Source organism: Carcharhinus amblyrhynchos, unplaced genomic scaffold (genome assembly GCF_965287045.1).
Source record: "Carcharhinus amblyrhynchos unplaced genomic scaffold, sCarAmb.v2.hapA scaffold_42, whole genome shotgun sequence".
Taxonomy (NCBI): Eukaryota; Metazoa; Chordata; class Chondrichthyes; order Carcharhiniformes; family Carcharhinidae; genus Carcharhinus; species Carcharhinus amblyrhynchos.
Genome location: NW_027649783.1, coordinates 2,690,925 through 2,708,417, shown reverse-complemented (window position 1 = coordinate 2,708,417; position 17,493 = coordinate 2,690,925). Strand labels below are relative to the sequence as shown.

General features: G+C 44.7%; 5 non-coding genes across 5 annotated transcripts; 2 read left to right on the top strand and 3 right to left on the bottom strand.

Moving 5' to 3' along the window:
* Positions 1-935: 935 nt before the first annotated feature.
* On the top strand, positions 936-1,017 carry trnas-uga (transfer RNA serine (anticodon UGA)). The gene has a single exon. It is a non-coding gene; the product is annotated as a tRNA-Ser (tRNA).
* Positions 1,018-3,639: 2,622 nt separating this feature from the next.
* trnat-agu (transfer RNA threonine (anticodon AGU)) lies at positions 3,640-3,713 on the bottom strand. Its single transcript has one exon. It is a non-coding gene; the product is annotated as a tRNA-Thr (tRNA).
* A 2,359-nt stretch (positions 3,714-6,072) lies between these two features.
* On the bottom strand, positions 6,073-6,155 carry trnal-uaa (transfer RNA leucine (anticodon UAA)). Its single transcript has one exon. It is a non-coding gene; the product is annotated as a tRNA-Leu (tRNA).
* A 6,579-nt stretch (positions 6,156-12,734) lies between these two features.
* Positions 12,735-12,808, top strand: trnai-aau (transfer RNA isoleucine (anticodon AAU)). Its single transcript has one exon. It is a non-coding gene; the product is annotated as a tRNA-Ile (tRNA).
* Positions 12,809-15,298: 2,490 nt separating this feature from the next.
* On the bottom strand, positions 15,299-15,370 carry trnad-guc (transfer RNA aspartic acid (anticodon GUC)). The gene has a single exon. It is a non-coding gene; the product is annotated as a tRNA-Asp (tRNA).
* Positions 15,371-17,493: the final 2,123 nt, after the last annotated feature.

Sequence of the window (17,493 nt, the reverse complement as noted above, 5' to 3'; positions counted from 1 at the left end):
AATGTAAAAGGATATGGTCTGAAAATAATGTTTTTTCTCTTTTCATTCACAGGTTTAAGTCGGTCCGCCTTGTTGTCCAACGAGGGGCATACATGTGATGGGTTGTACTTGAGCTGATCTTGAATGTTCGAGATTGGCCCAGTGTTTCATGTCGTTAGTGTGTGCTTAAACTGGACCAGATACTGGGCAAGACGACAGCTCAGTGACTATCACTGATTGCTGTGCAGACACATGGATTTGGGCCGGTGTCTGCGGGAGTTTGCGCATTCTCTCCGTGCTTGCGTGGGTTTTCTCCGGGTGCTCCGGTTTCCTCCCACACCCGAAAAATGTGCTGTTAGGCTGATTGGAAGTAATAAATTGTCCCTAAATTAGTTTCCCTCAATGTGGATGGCCATAAAAACAATAGATAAGGGTCATGGGTGGAGAGGGAACTGGTAGTATGAAAATGGCGGCGCGGACTCGTTGGGCCGAAGGGCCTGTTTCCGGGGCTGTTTTTGTTCTTTGTTCTTAAAATAAGGGCTGCTTAAGCGCAGTGAGGGATGGTGGTATAGTGGTGAGTATAGCTGCCTTCCAAGCAGCTAACTCCGCGTTTGATTCCCGGCCATCGCAGTAGCAATTTGCTGCGAACTTTATCCACTTCCTCCTGTGTTTTCAACCGAGTGGACAAAACCAGGGCGAGCACAACATTTTATGATAATGAAACACAATAGAGATTTCTCTTTTTCTTTTCATTCGGAACTAATTTGTTTGTAATGAAAAATGACTGAGATACAAAAACAAGTCTCTGACCTGGTAAGTGAGTTCTCCGTCAGAGACAAAGATACAAAAGTAGAGGAACAAATTTCAGCTCACACACTGTGCTTTGTACAATAACGGTGCCTGATGAAGTTAGTATGAACGCTACTGAGGTGATTATTAGGCAGCAATGTCGTGGAGCTGCGATGGCCGAGTGGTTCAGGTGTTGGATTTGAAATCCAATGGGGTTTCCCCGCGCAGGTTCGAATCCTGCTCGCAGCGATTATCACTGAAAGTGTTTGCTTCCGGCAGCCCCAGAGCCGGAACTGGTTTTGGTGCCAAGTATGTGGATCACCAACATGCTTTCAGCTCCATGGCTCCGGGCCGAGTTCAGGAAGGTGAGCTTGAAGAGGACACCTGGGTGCTCCTCGGGCTGACATGGACAAGATAAGCCGAATGATTCAGTGCTGTTCCCTTTCTCTGGTTCCATGAGGGAAATCATAATGTGAGCAGATTGAAAACAAAAGCATCATGAGCGCAAGGACAAAAAAGGTCTCATTTCAGAGGAAGATTCTTATGGAATGACACACTGAACATAAGAAATAAATTTCATCAGAATACACTGAACGATAATTTCAAAATGCTGCTTGGATAATATGACATCGTGTTCATTCAAACACATTGCTGCAAGCTGGTCATTATTGGGCGTTAGGAACTCCTGGTTATAGCAGATTGGGAATGGAAGGAGCAGCTTCACATCTGCACATTGACAGGTCAAACTGTGTCTCAGATTGACAGCTCCCAGGACAGGTTTTCCTCTCCTCTCGCTCTGTGCTGTGGATTCTCGGGGATTAGTTGGAGTTTCCCAGCTCAGTAAGTGTGAAAGCCTCTGAGGCCGGCGATGCTCACAGTGTCTGTTCCCCAGATTCAGGGGGCTGCAGCCAATCAGAGCTGTGCCTGGGTTAACCCAGAGCTGGTTGAAATGGTGATATTGTTCACAAGCTGAATTCTATTCGATCAGATATAGATACAGATTGTGTGCACTCAGTCACTAAACAACAAGATCCCGCCTTCATATAGAGTTGATGAGAGGGGATGGAGGGATAGAGTGAGTTAGAGCAGTGAGACACAGATCTGTTCTATTAATATGCCCCTTTCCGTTGCAAACTTGTTCCCTGTTGTGTAGAAGAGATTCTCCGTGAGGATTTTTTTTTGTCTGTAAATTTTTGCATGTTGTGTTAAGATGTTCCCTCTTCTGGTGTAATACTCCGGTTGCATACAAAATCCATTTAGTACAGATCGAGGTTTTATATATAGAACATAGAACACTGCAGCACAAACAGGCCCTTCGGCCCACAAGTTGCGCAAATCACATCTACATCTACCAAGCCATAGAACTTTCTGTAACTTCCAAACACATTAGATACCGTATACTCATCTAGATGTCATTTAAAAGACCCCAGCGAGATCGCCTCTACCACCGCCGCCGGCAGCCGATTCCACTCACTCTCCACCCTCTGAGTGAAAAACTTTCCCCCAGCATCTCCTCTGTATTTGCTTCCCAGCACCTTAAACCTGTGTCCGCTCGTAGCGACCATTTCAGCCCTGGGAAATAGCCCACGAGAATCCACCCTATCTATTCCTCTCAGCATTTTATAAACGTCTATCAGGTCGCCTCTCAACCTTTGTCTCTCCAGGGAGAAGAGACCTAGCTCCCTCAACCTATCTTCATAAGGCATGCCTCCCAATCCAGGCAACATCCTTGTAAATCTCCTCTGCACCCTCTCAATAGCTTCCACATCCTTCCTGTAGTGAGGCGACCCGAACTGCGCACAGTACTCCAAGTGGGGTCTGACTAGGGTTTTATAAAGTTGCAGCATTACCTCCCAAGTCCTAAACTCAATCCCTCGATTGATGAAGGCCAGTACACCATACGCCTTCTTGACCACATCCTCCACCTGCGAGGTCGATTTAAGAGTCCTGTGGACCCGGACCCCAAGATCCTTCTGCTCGTCAACTCAGCCAAGACTCCTACCCTTGATATTGTACTCCTGCATCCCATTGGTCTTGCCAAAATGGACCACTACATATTTATCCGTGTTGAAGTCCATCTGCCATTTCTCCGCCCAGTCCTGCATCCTATCTATGTCCCGCTGCAACTTCTGACATCCCTCCAGACCATCCACAACACCACCAACCTTTGTATCGTCGGCGAACTTACTAACCCATCCCTCCACTTCCTCATCCATGTCATTTATGAAAATGACAAACAGCAAGGGTCCTAGAACAGTTTTTGGGGGAAAAGGGAAGCCAAATCACAGTTTGTGTACTCCAGGTAAAAGTCACCACTGCTTCATAGTTACCGTTTAGTTGTTTCATCATCACTGTGAACAGGAGTAGCAGAGAACGCTTTCGATCCATCGATCTCTGGGTTATAGGCCCAGCACGCTTCTGCTGCACCAGTCTGCTACGGCAAAGGTTCGACTTGCTCCCAATGAATGTAGTCAGGCAGATTTTCACTCCTGTATCGTTTAATCGGAACATCAGTGTGAGGAGGTATCACTGCATCACACCGAGATTACAATAGACAGAGAAAAACACACAATAGCAGCGTGAGAGACTGCTTGGACACATGGAACGATTTAAGCCATTTGACTGTGTTCGGAATTCCCTGAGAAAATAATGGAAATCTGTGTTTGATGAACTTACAGCATTGGGTTTATTACAGATGTTTTTTCTTTAACTGCACGATGATGAAAATACCTGGATCATCTCAACAAATAGTCGAGATATTTGTGGGGAGTCTCGAAATGTTTCCATCTTTGGAGATTATCCACTGTGAAGGGAGAGGCAAAACTGGATCTTGCGACGGGCACAATTGCAAACACCAGTGAAAAAGAACCAAGGCTCCGCTGGGAATTGAACCCAGGATCTCCTACTGACTAGGAAGGCGCTTTAACCAACTAAGCCACAGAGCCTACACCTACTGCGGGTGGGCTCAGCGAAATGCTGGAAATACGTTCCAGATCTGGTGGTATTTGTGAAAAAGGAGATACTGCCAGAATTGGAAGGTACCTGTGAAGTATGCGACTAAATATTGAACGGTTTAACGTGAGCTGGGTCCACTTGCTGTTTTCAGACACACATTTGGTGTAAAAATAGAGATGTGATTCACACACACAGTTTTCTGCTCTGAAGGCAGCTGCGCTCCTTCTGTCGGACGAAGTGATTTAAAAGAGAAAATACTTTATTCATTATTCATTATTCATACGGGGTATGTGTGTCACTGGCCCGGGAAGCATTTATTGTCCAAATTAATTGTCTTTGGGTAATTGGCGATGAATTCATTCTGGAGACACTGCAGTCCATGTGGTGTATGTACACATAGACTGCTGTTAGGGAGGGAGTTCCGGGATTGTGAGCCAGCCATGGGAACGGTGATATGTTTCCAAGTCCGGATGATGTGTGTCTCGGAGTGGAACTTACAGGTGGTCATTGTTCCTCTGCATCTGCTGCCCTTGTGCTGAGAGATTTCCTGGGTTTGGATGGTTCCTCGCGAAGGGGAAAAAAAATCAGCATCAGAATTGGGATTTGAACTGAGGGCTCGAGGGAAGACTGTAACCGAAACAGAGCACCTTCGACAGATCAGTAATCCTGACTACTTGACCCAAAGTGCAAAATCTGTGCAGAAATCGAATTGAATTCCATTTTTGTGGTATTTACATTTCAAACTCGATGCGTTTTTTCCCCATTTTTGAACCCCAGCCAGAGGCCTGTATCTGAGTCCCATCCTTCCCCAAGCCGCCGGGGGGGTGAGGAGCTTCTCATTGCTGCATTGCTCTGTTTGCTCAAATCAACAAAGACCCAATTCCCGCCCTACCTGTTCCTTACAGGAAGGTGTTGAGAGTGTCAGATCTGAGCAATGTGAAATATCCAATTGGAGAGTTACATCCTGGCCACAGGAATATCTCTCCACAGCTGCTTTCGGAGCTGCTGAATATTTCCAGCATTTCCTCTTTCTCATTTTGTGTCTTCATTACAGGAGTTCATTTACTGACAACACAAAACTTGTCTCTCAGGCCCAGCTCCAGACACAGCTTTTCTGTGATCTTCAAACGGACAAGTTCACTCTTCACTTTCCTACACACATGCTTTAAAATCGGCTGGTCTCACACTCAGCACCCTGCGGCATCGCCTTCAAACCTCACCCCACCCTTCCACCGCCCACCAGGGTCTCAGAGGTGCAAGTACTTCTTAGGAATTGACAAAGGCAAGGGGATTACTGTGTTTGTGAGGGCATATAAAAGGTTAATCCACACTCACAAAGAGACTGTGAGAATCTCTCTCTCCCTCTATCTCTCTCTCTCACTCACTCACTCACTCACTCACACACACACACACAGACACACACCCACACAGACACAGACACACACACACACACACACACACACACACACACAGACACACATACACACAGACACACATACACACACACACACACATAGACACACGCACCACCACCACCATGGTAAATGGTGAAACGTCTCATCAATAAAAAAAAATCTGGAATTAAAAGTCTAATGACCATGAATCGAGTGTCTTAAAATAACACAGCTGGTTCACTAATGTCCTTTAAGGAATGATTTTTTCCCTGGTCTGGACCTACATGTGACCCCCGACACACAGCAACTTTGGTGACTCTAAGCTGCCCTCTGAGCTGACCTGTCATCCGCTCAGTTCAAGGGCAATTTAGGATGGACAATAATTGCGGGCCCAGCCAGCGACACCCACATCTCAGGAATGAATGAAGAAATTAATCGGAGATTTCAAATGAGGGGATATAGAAAGTCAGTTGCATTTCCAAAGATTGTCAGATGCAGGATGAATTTTGAAACTATGTTTTAGTTCCGGAAGTTGATTTCTACAGGCACAGTTTAACTGATAGAATCAGAAAGACCCCAATTCTTATTGAACGGCAGATAATGCAAAACACAGTCTGAATACAGACAGATGCACCCGAGAAAGAATTCCTGTGTGTCACTGGCCCGGAAAGCATTTGTTGCCCAAAATTAATTATTTTCGAGATATTTTTTCAGGGAATTCATTCTTGAGCCACTGCAGTCCATGTGGTGTCTGTACTGATACATTGCTTTTCGGGAAGGAGTTCCACGATGGTCAGCCAGCCGCAGAACCGGTGATATATTTCAGAGACAGGATGGAATGTGTCTCGGAATGGAACTTGCCGGAGGTCGCTGTTCCTGAGCCCCTGCAACCATTGTCATTCCGGGGGAGATATTTCGCGGGTGTGGATTGTGTCTGGAACAGGGAGGGTAAAAATGTCAGCAGTGGGACTAGAACCCACGCCTCCAGAGAAGATTGCGACTTAAACACAGCGCCTTAAACCACTCGGCCATCCTGACGACCTGAGGCAGGCTATGAATCCGCACAAGTCGATTTGAATTCCATCTTCATTGTCATTCCAATAAAAACTCGATATGCTTTTTCCCCCATTTTTGAACCCAACCTGGAGTCCTGTCTCTCAGTCCCATCCTCCCCCAAGCCGCCGGGGGGTGAGGAGCTTCTCATTGCTGCATTGCTCTGTTTGCTCAAATCAACAAAGACCCAATTCCCGCCCTTCCTGTTCCTTACAGGAAGGTGTTGAGAGTGTCAGATCTGAGCAACGTGAAGTATCCAGTTGGAGAGTTACATCCTGGCCACAGGAATATCTCTCCACAGCTGCTTTCGGAGCTGCTGAATATTTGCAGGATTTTCTGTTTCTGATTTTGTTCCTTCATTACAGGAGTTCATTTACTGACAACCCAAAACTTGTCTCCAGTGCGCAGCTCCAGACGCAGCTTTTCTGTGATCTTCTCACAAACAAGTTCACTCTTCAGTTTCCGACACGCATTCTTTAAAATCGACTGTTTCACACTCAGCATCCTGAGGCATTGACTTCAAACATCACCCACCCATTACTGCGCACCCCGCCCCCCCCCCCCCCCACCCACTCCCAGGGTCACAGGGGTACAAGTATTTTTTTCAATTAGAGTTCAGAGGTGCAAGGGGCTCACTATGCTCGTGAGGGAATAGAAGGGATTAATCCACAATCACAAACAGACTGAAAATGACTTCATCTCTCTCTTACACACACACTCACATGCATCCTCACACATCCACCACACGGCAGATGCTGAAATTCGGGATCAATAAGAATGCCTGAAATTAATGATCTTGAGTCGATTGTCGGAGAAAAAAGAAACAGCTGATTAACTGATTTTTTTTTGCGGACGGAATTCTTACCCAGTCTGGCCTGGATGTTATTCCGGATCAACAGCAACGTGTTTGACTCTGAGCTACCCTCAAAGTCCGGGTCTCTGGGGACTGTTGTTCGAATCCCAACACAGCAGCTGGTGGGGTTTGAATTCAATACAAAATATGTGGAATGAAGATCCTATTTATGCTTTCATCCATTGTCAATTACCGGCATAACCATCTGGTTCACCAAAGCCCTTTGTGGAACGAAATTTGAGTCCTTTCCGGTTTGGCCTCCGTGTGACTCCAGAGCAACAGCAATGTGGTTGACTCTCAACTACACTCGGGCCACTGTGATTGGGCAATAAATGCTGGCCAGCCAGTGACGCCCATAAATGAATACAAAAATTATATAATTGCGGATTAACCTGCATATTTTAGTTTTGGAATAATAATCGAATTCAAGTGAACCTGCCGTGACCCCTCTCTGAGGCAGCATTTCCTTTATGCTGCTGTTGCTTCTTTTAGCGATTACCTCCAATACAAGGGTCATGGGTGGAGAGGAGACTCATAATGTTAAAATGGCGGCGCGGGCTCGTTGGGCCGAAGGGCCTGTTTCCCGTGCTGTGTTGTTCTTTGTTCCTCAGAACCTTCTCTGCTCCAAGTAGATCAGTCGCAGTGTGTCGAACCATTCTCAATAAATAAAATTCTTCATCAATTGAACTATTCTGGTGAAACATTTCTGCCACCTTCTGAAATCTTTTATAATGTTCTTATAATTTGCTCTGCAGAAAATGGAACCAATATCCATTTGAAACCGAACCCAATTTAAATGCAGGTTTAACATAGCTTCTGTTGTTTTGTACTCAGTACCACATTGATAAAAAAAACACACAGGGCACTGTCTGATTTATTATGATCACTCTCCTCACCATCCTGCGTACAGTTCTGGTCACCCTATTAGAGAAAGGATATTATTCAACTGGAAAGAGTGCAGAAAAAATTGACTAGAATGCTACCAAGACTTGATGGTTTGGGTTACAAGAAGAGACTGGATAGGCTGGGACTTTTGTCTCTGGGGTTGGGGGTGACCTTCCTGAGGTCTACAAAATAATAACGGTCATTGATCAGCGAGATAGCCCATATCTTCTCGAAATTGTAGGGGAGTCTGAAACTGGAGGGCATACGTTTAAGCTGAGAGGAGAGAGATACAAAAGGGTGCAGAGGGGATTTTTTTATTTTTTCCGGATGGTGATTGGAACAAGCTGCCAGAGGTAGTAGTAGAAGTGAGTATAACTTTCTTTTTTCAAAGCGTTTGGACAGTTTCATGAGTAAGATGACTACCGAGGGATATGGGCCAAACGCGGGCAATTGGGACTAGCTTGGTGGGTAAAAAAGGACAAGTTGGGCTGAAGGGCCTTTTTTCATGCTGTAAACCTCTATGATCATCCCTGTCAACTTGGAAGATATATGTACATATTTGCCTCTTTAGAACTGTACCATGTAGTTTATGTTTTGAATCTGGGTTCTTCCTTCAAAACGAATCAATTCACATTTTGATGCGTTTACTTTCATCTGCCTTATTAAAAATGTCTGTGCTTTTGGAAGTTTATGTAAACCTTCGCCAACACTCTCGGTTACAATTTCAAAATACTCAAAACAGTTCAAGAAACATTGTTACCTTAATAACTCGGAAGTTGGATAGTTATTTCCAGTCTCTTCGCAATTACACTGATCATGTCTTTCAGTATCCTTAGATGCATATCATCCGGTGCTCGCGTCTAATCAAATATGGAAAGCCTCTCCAAACCTCCTCTTCATTGAGTTAATTACCTCTGGAGTGGAATACCGAACAGCTTCACAAAGATTCACTTCCTGCTCAGTGAAACGCCTGGGACATCGTTAAAACATAATCGATTCAAAACCAAACTGTGACCCCCCCGCCACACACTCCCGCCCACCCCCCGCCTCCCCCCGCCCCCCACCCCACCCAACATCCCCCGCCTCCCCCCCCCCCCCCCAGCATTGTCAGACTGCAATTTCTTTCTGACCAAAATACAACTGAACACACGATGCAAGAATCCCTGACGCGACAAGCAATGGACAGCCCTGCTTGATTCATTGGGATAAGTTTCCAGTCTGGTTCCGTGGGTGAACATTCTTGAAAACTTTTGGTTTGCAGCATTGAGAAAATTGTCGCGATGTGTTGCTGGATTTCAAACCTGATCTGGAGACATGTAAATCCCGCCATCTAAAACGAAACGTGTTTTTTTTCCGAAATAAACAACCAACATTTGGAACCAAAACTGGCAACAAGTGAGGGCTCGTCGGGAATTTGAACCAGGGACCTCTCGCAAATTCAGACACCGAAATCCCCGGAGCGAGAATCATACCACTAGACTAACGAGCCGTCGGTGTTCGCATTGTTTAGCGGATAAACTTCTGTTAACTAGCTATCCTTTCAGACTGTCATTAGAATGGAACATTGAAGAAAAACACAGCAGATTCAGGGGGAAATGCGATCCTCTTTGTCTTAGACCCTGAATATTCAACAGGATGTTCAATGTTGGGATTGTAGCTTCTCTCAGCGAAAGAAATTCCCATCACATCAGTTCAAGGATTGTTGTGAAGAACAGATTGAGCAAAGTGTAGAAGACCAATGCGGAAAAGTGTGAGGTGATTCACTTTGGTAAGAGTAACAGGAGTACAGAATATAGGGCGAATGGAAGGACTCTTGGTAGTGTCGACGAGCAGAGAGATCTCGGTGTACATACAACATAGAACATAGAACACTGCAGCACAAACAGGCCCTTCGGCCCACGAGTTGCGCCGATCACATCAACACCTATCTATAACCCCCAATCCCATAAAACCCCATATACTCATCCAGAAGTCTTTTAAAAGACCCCAGCGAGTTCGCCTCCACCACCACTGATGGCAGCCGATTCCACTCACTCACCACCCTCTGAGTGAAAAACTTACCCCTAACATCACTTCTGTACTTTCCTCCCCGCACCTTAAATCTGTGTCCTCTCGTAGCGACCATTTCAACCCGGGGAAATAGCCTCTGAGAATCCACCCTATCCAGTCCTCTCAACATTTTATAAACCTCTATCTGGTCGCCTCTCAACCTTCGTCTCTCCAGGGAAAAGAGACCCAGCTCCCTCAACCTCACTTCATAAGGCATGCCTCCCAGTCCAGGCAACATCCTTGTAAATCTCCTCTGTAGTCTTTCAATAGCTTCTACGTCTTTCCTATAGTGAGGCGACCAGAACTGCGCACAGTACTCCAAATGAGGCCTGACAAGGGTCTTATAAAGTACATGTGCATAGATCCCTGAAAGTTGGCACCCAGGTTGATAAGGTTGTTAAGAAGGCGTACGGTGTGTTAGCTTTTATTGGTAGAGGGATTGAATTTCGGAGCCGTGAGGTCATGTTACAACTGTACAAAACTCTGTTGCAGCCGCACTTGGAGTATTGCGTACAGTTCTTGTCGCCGCATTATAAGAAAGATGTGGAAGCATTGGAAAGGCTGCAGAGGGGGTTGACCACGATTTTGCCTGGTATGGTGGGAAGGTCTTATGAGGAAAGGCTGAGGGACTTGACGTTGTTTTCGTTAGAGAGAAGAAGGTTAAGAGGTGACCTAATTGAGACATACAAGATGATCAGAGGGTTAGATAGGGTGGACAGTGAGAGCCTTTTTCCTCCGATGGTGATGGCTAACACGAGGGGACATAGCTTTAAATTGAGGGGTGATAATTATAGGACAGATATCAGAGGTACGTTCTTTACTCAGAGGGTAGTAAGGGCGTGGAATGCCCTGCCTGCAGCAGTTGTGGACTCGCAAACTGTCAGGGCGTTCAAATGGTCAGTTGGATAGGCATATGGATAATATTGGAATAGTTTAGGTTAGAGGGTCACAAGATTGGTTCCACCGGTCGTCACAACATCGAGGGCCGATGAGCCTGTACTGCGCTGTAATGTTCTATTTCTATGGTTGTCCAGCTGGGGAAGACTGCACTCGCCTCGTTCCATTCTTACCTTTCTGGTCAGTGGCACAATATCACCCGCAATGGTCACTCTTCTCCCTCCTGTGTTGTTATCTCCCGAATCTTTGAAGGATCTAACCTTGGCTCCCTTCTATTTCTAGACCTCACCTCTCGGTGTTATAATCTGAAGAACAGTGTTAGTTTTCACAAGTAAGCTGATATTACCCAGTTCCAGCTCATCATCAGCTCTCAGAACCAATCCTTCCTATTAAATTATTAGATTGCTTATCCAGCAGCTTGTACTGGATAAGCAGATAATTCCCCATTAAACATCTGGAAGGCCAAAGGTCCCACCACAAATTCCATTCCCAGTTAATGACTCCATCACTCTCCCTGGTCACTGTCGAGGCCGAAACAAAATCATATAACCTTGGCACATCATTACACCTGGAAATGAGATTCTGACCACACATCTGTTCCTGCACCAAGGCCACCTGTTTCCAGCTGTGTAACTTCACACATTGTTGATAATACCTGATCTCAACTATACCTGAAACCCTCATCCATGTTTTTGTTACCTCTGGACTTGCTGATTCAAATACCGTCCTCCTGCAGATTTTGTTCCCTGAAGGACATTAGTAAACTGCATGGGGTTTTATAAAAATGGGTAATTAATTCCAGGTTTGTCTTGAATTAAAATGTCACCATCTGCCCTTTTGGGTTTTGAACCCAGCTTCCCAGAGTATTACCCAGGATCTCTGGATTACTTGTCCACTGCCACTGCCTCCCCCAAACACTGCCAGGAATGGGATTTGAATCTTCGCCTTTTCCATTACCCTCATGAAAATCTCGATCAATTTCTTTAACTATGGGATCACTTAGGGGCTTTCCTTAATTATTGTGCATCAACACAGGTGGGTGTTATTTTTTTCCCCCTCGGGTAATTAGTTGGAGAATATTACACATTGAACAACAAAGAACAACACAGCACAGGAAACAGGACCTTCGGCCCAACAATTAAACTGATATTAAACTGATTGGACTGATTCTTACAGCCATTTCTGAAGAGGTGTCTTTACCGTTTGCAATTCTCCACTCATTTGGCACCACCCATATAACGAGCTGGGTTAGAAATTGCCTCCATTGCCACTGCAATTTCCACCCTTATTTCCCTCAGTATCCATCGATCCGTCTCTTCCAGTCAGCAGAACACAGCAATTAAGAACAGACATTGCACATGGCACGTTGACTCTGTTCTACCATTCAATTCGATCATGAGACATTTATTTATTTGTCTTCATTGCCAGTCAGTGAAAACACAGTCACATAATGAAAATAAAACAAGAACATCATCAACAACATCAGGCAACACACACATAGAAATCACACTATGTTTCTGATAAGTGTTTTTCTTTAACCCTACAGTGCAGAAAGAGGCCCTTCAGCCCATCCAGTCTGCACGGACCACAATCCTATCCAGGCCCTACCCCCATATCCCTACATTTTTTACCCGCTAATTCCTCGAACCTTCGCATCTCAGGACACTAAGGGGAAATTTTAGCACAGCCAATCAACCTAACCCACACATCTTTGGACTGTTGGAGGAAACCGGAGAATCCGAAGGAAACCCACGCAGGCACGTGGAGAATGTGCAAACTCCTCTAATTGAAGCCAGGTCCCTAAAGCTGTGCAGCAGCACTGCTGACCATTATGCTACCGTGCTGCCCCGATAACCGTCCGTGGACGACACTCTGTGTGTGGCCGGTTAGCTCAGTTGGTTAGAGCGTGGTGCTAATAACGCCAAGGTCGCGGTTTCAATCCCCGTACGGGCCAGTTTACCTTTTCCCTCAAACTGAACGGTATCAGGCGGCACGGTAGTCCATGCTGAAATTGTCTCTGAATGTCCTGAGATGTCGTGGGATGAGGGGCAAATACGGAGGGATATCGGGATAGGGCTTGGGTGGAATTGTGGTCAGTGCGGACTCGATGGGCCAAATGGCATCTTTATGCACTGGAGGGTTTCTATGATTCGATGAAGTGTTCGAAAAGTCACTACATTTTCAGCATTCACAACAAATTCAGGCAAAGTGTTTGAAATATCAACAATTCTATGCGGGGAAAACAAACTGTGAGTTTTAAGACATGTACCAAATTTCTGCAGTTTATACTGACACCCACCCAAAATACATTACCTATGAATACATCATTTTCCAAGCTTGGGTTGTAAGGCCATGTATCAGAGAATAGGATAGTGTAGAAGAGGCCCTTTGGCCCATCGAATCTACAGTGATGCATGAAATGCCCTGGCCTGCCCAACTAATTCCACTCGCCAACACTCGGCCCATTGAGCAGAAAGCAGGCTCAGTGCCACAGACTGAAAGGAGGTTTTAGTTCACATGGGCAGCATGGTCGGCGGAGGCTCAGAGAGCTGAAGGGCAGCTCCTATGCTGTAATTTTCTCTCTTCTCTGATATTTAAAGAATACACATTGATTTACACAGCCAGAGACTGACAATTAGAGGATGAATCCCACAGGCAGTTGCAGAGACTGATATGTAAAAGTAAACCCAGTCCCCTCATATAGAGGCCGAGAAGGACAGTTACAACATTAATCCCAAAATGACAGAGCATCGCAGGGAGGGAATGAACCCCGCAGTCACTCCCAGCTCCCACTAACTGGCAAATACACATTGAGTCCCCAACAGTACCACGGACAGAGTGACTACATCAGTCACATGGAACGCCAGGCAATTACTATTCAATACGATGTGAACAGAAGTGATAGAGAAGGAAAAAGGGAAGTGTGGTGAGAAAGAGATAGAGGAACAAATCTGTATGCAGATCATGGGTGACAGATACAGTATTAATTCCATTCTCTCACAGACCGATGTGGAGTTGCTGACGTTGGACTGGGGTGGGCACATTAAGTAGCAGCAGGACACCAGGTTAAAGTCCAACAGATTTATTTGGTAAGATGAGCTTTTGGAGTGTCGCTCCTTAACCTGATGTGGAAGATGAAAAATATAATGAAACAATAGACTAAAAGTGGTCACAAAAAAACACTGGCCAGCAGGATTAAGGAAAATCCCAGGGCTGTTTATATATTCATAATGAGCAAGAGGGTAGCCAGGGAGAGGGTCGGCCCACTCAAGGGCAAGGGAGAGAATCTATGCGTGGAGCTAGAGTAAATGGGTGAAGTATTAAATGATTACTTTGCGTCATGTGGACCGAAAACGACGTGTATGACTATGAGTCTGGGGAAGGATGTGCAGGTGGTTTGAGTCATGTTGAGATCAAAACGGAGAAGGTATTGGTGCCTTTGAGAAATATTAAGGTCGACAAGATAGGTCTGATGGAATATACCCCCAATACTGAGAGAGACAAGGGAGGAAATTGTTGGAGCCTTGAGAGAAATCTTTGTATTCTGACTGGCGACAGAGGAGGTCCCAGATGATCGGAGAATCGCCTATGTTGTTCCTTTGCTGAAGAAGGATAACAGCAACAATCCAGGTAATTACAGGCCGGTGAGCCTTACATCAAAGGCCGGGGAATTACTGGAGAGGATTCTTCGAGATAGGATCTTTTCCCACTTGGAACTGAGTGGACATATTAGTGGGAAACAATATGATTTTGTAAAGGGGAGGCCGTGTCTCACGAACATGATCGAGTGTTTCAAGGAAGTGACAAATGTGGTTGATGAGAATAGGACAGTGAATGTTGTCTACATGGACTCTCTTCATCACTCAAATTCTCCATCCCAGGCAACGATCTGGTCCCTGGTAAATGGAAACTGCACACTCTCCAACGGAATGAAATCCTAACTGTAGTGATTTGACCGGAACTGCACACTGTCCTCCAGCGGTGGCCTCACCAAAATTTTGTCCAGCTCGAACTGAACCTTCCTGCTCTGACAATCATGCATTAATATTCCATTCCTCACGCTGCATGAATCTTCACAACTCACAGACTCAAAAGGATTTCCAATGTTGAAAAACATTGGAGGTTTCCTTTCTATTTTCAGGGGTTTGGGAATCAGTGGATCATCCAAAAATAGAACTGAAAAATATGAAATCACAGCATTTATTGACATTGTGCTAATATCAGGGAAATATTCCACGTGTTGACTACGTGACATCGCCAAATCAAAGGTGAGCCAAAATGCTGATGAATTGAACGAACGTTGATCTCAGGTCACGAAAAGTGTCGGTACAAATGTAAAGATTTGCATTTTTGAAAGTTTCATTTCGTGACAGTCTTTTTCGTTTCTATTTTGAAAGTTTGAGAACAACACAAGTACAATTTGAAGTAGTAAAATGGCGATTAACTCCCCGTCGGGGAATTGAACCCCGGTCTCCCGCGTGACAGGCGGGGATACTAACCGCTATACTAACGAGGAGCTGACTCGTGCAGTGACCATACGCATTGCACACTTGTCACTTACACTTCCGGAGCGACAACTCAGTTCTGACGAGATCAGTTATTTTCCCCAATACGGAGAAAAATTTAATGCAGCAAACAGCGGCTTTATCTAACTAATTAAGACTTTTGGATTAGCAGGAAAGAGAATGAGATGGATGCATGAAGAAAAAAACACAAATCAGGTGGAGACAGAAAGGTGCGTTTGCCGTTCATATCAAACCGCATGTTCTTTTTAATTTTGGAGGAAAGACGGGGTGTGTTGAAGTCTGAACATGCTGGACAATCTCAGCTGGTCTCTCTCCACAGATGAGGTCAGACCTGCTGAGTTTTTCCAGCATTTTCATTTATTGTTTCAGATTCCAGCATCGGCAGGATTTTACTTTTATCTTGTCAAGAAATACGTAGTTTTTCTTTTGTCGAGTGTAACAGGACAAAATTTGCGAATAATGCACAATTTGTGGGAAAGCAGGCGGTGAAGAGGATGTAAAAATATTACAAATGGATCTAGATATACTCGGAGAATTGGATAGCTTTTGGCAGATGGAGTTCAATGTGGATAAATGCGAAAGGCAAATTATTATCCTTCTGGAAAGCAGTTTCAAAATCTGTCTGGGCAGAGGGATCTGGCTGTCCCTGTCCAGAATCACAGAAAGTCAGTATGCGGGTAAAATGTCTAATTTTAAAAAGGCAAGTTGAATGTAAGCATATATTGCAAAAAAACTGGAGCAAGAAAGTCGAGAAATATTGTTTCAATTGTGTTGATGAAGTCACAACTGGAATATTGTGTCCAGTTTTGGTCCCCTTATTTGTGGAAAGATGAGGTGGTATTACATCCAGCACTTTTTCCCTTCCTTCTCTATGTGCGGTATGCTTTGTCTGCAAGAAACCATACCTTTCACTGTGTACTATTTCATGTGACAAAAATAAATCAAACCAAATCAAATCCGGCTGTCAGAATGAGATTACCGACGCGACTGGCGAGTTTGTAACAGGTCGACTTGGCGAGTGGTGAAAACTGATATCACTGCTTCTGATCTTCACCAGAACAGACAGTGAAATGGAACATTGTTCGGGAACATTCCTGATTTTACAATGTTGTTCCGAAAAGATGGTTAAAAAGCTAAAGGAGACATTGAAAAGATGCTTCCATCGCACAGTGGTTGGCAGTTGGCTCGTTGGTCTAGGGGTATGATTCTTGCTTAGGGTCACGACACGGAAAGGCGAGAGAGCCTGGGTTCAAATCCCGGACGAGCCCGGGGTTCGCTTTCATTTTTCTCCAGAGTAGATTCTGAGAATGAGTGAAATCAGGAGCAGTTTCGTGTTCCCGAGAAGTCATTGTAGAGAATATATTACTGCAGAACACGAGAAAAAAAAATCACTCGATTTAAGGTCATTTAACCTTGTTGTGGGTCTCTGGGATAGGATACACCGGATAAATAACCGCGTGCTGTGGATTCAGGAAACTGGCTGAATGCCGTCAGTTGTCATCTTGTCTGAAGACCAGACAGTCTGACAGAGCTGAGAATCCCACAGTTTGATTTTTCTCTCATATTTTAGTTTTATTCTGGTATTCCCAGTGAACCGTGTGTTTCAGCAATCCAGTTGAGGGGAAATTAACAACCAGGATACAGACACACGAAGATAGGGAATAAGAGTAGAAGTACTCCATTCGGCCCGCCTGCCCATGTTGTGCTGAGTTTATTCATCATATAAATACAGATAAATCAGCAAGGCTATGCTTTTTAAGTAAGGGTGTTAGTACCGGTATGTATTTCCTTTTGAACCAAGTGGCATGTTGAATCATTGTTGTTTAGAATAGTCAGAATTTCACTATGCAATAGTTTAATTATTGGTACAAACATATTAAAGCATATATTACACAAAAATTTACCTATTTCTGATTAGGGATGGTATATAGACAGAAACGTGCTTTTCTCCACGTATATTACTGATCGATACCTGGGTGTACAGGTTTCAATCTCAAAATTTACCAGCAGTACAAAACTTGAAAATAGTGAGAAACTTTAGTGAGAAGGATATTGACCATCTTCAAGAAGATACAGACCGGCTGGTGGAATGGGCAGACATCCGAAAGATGCA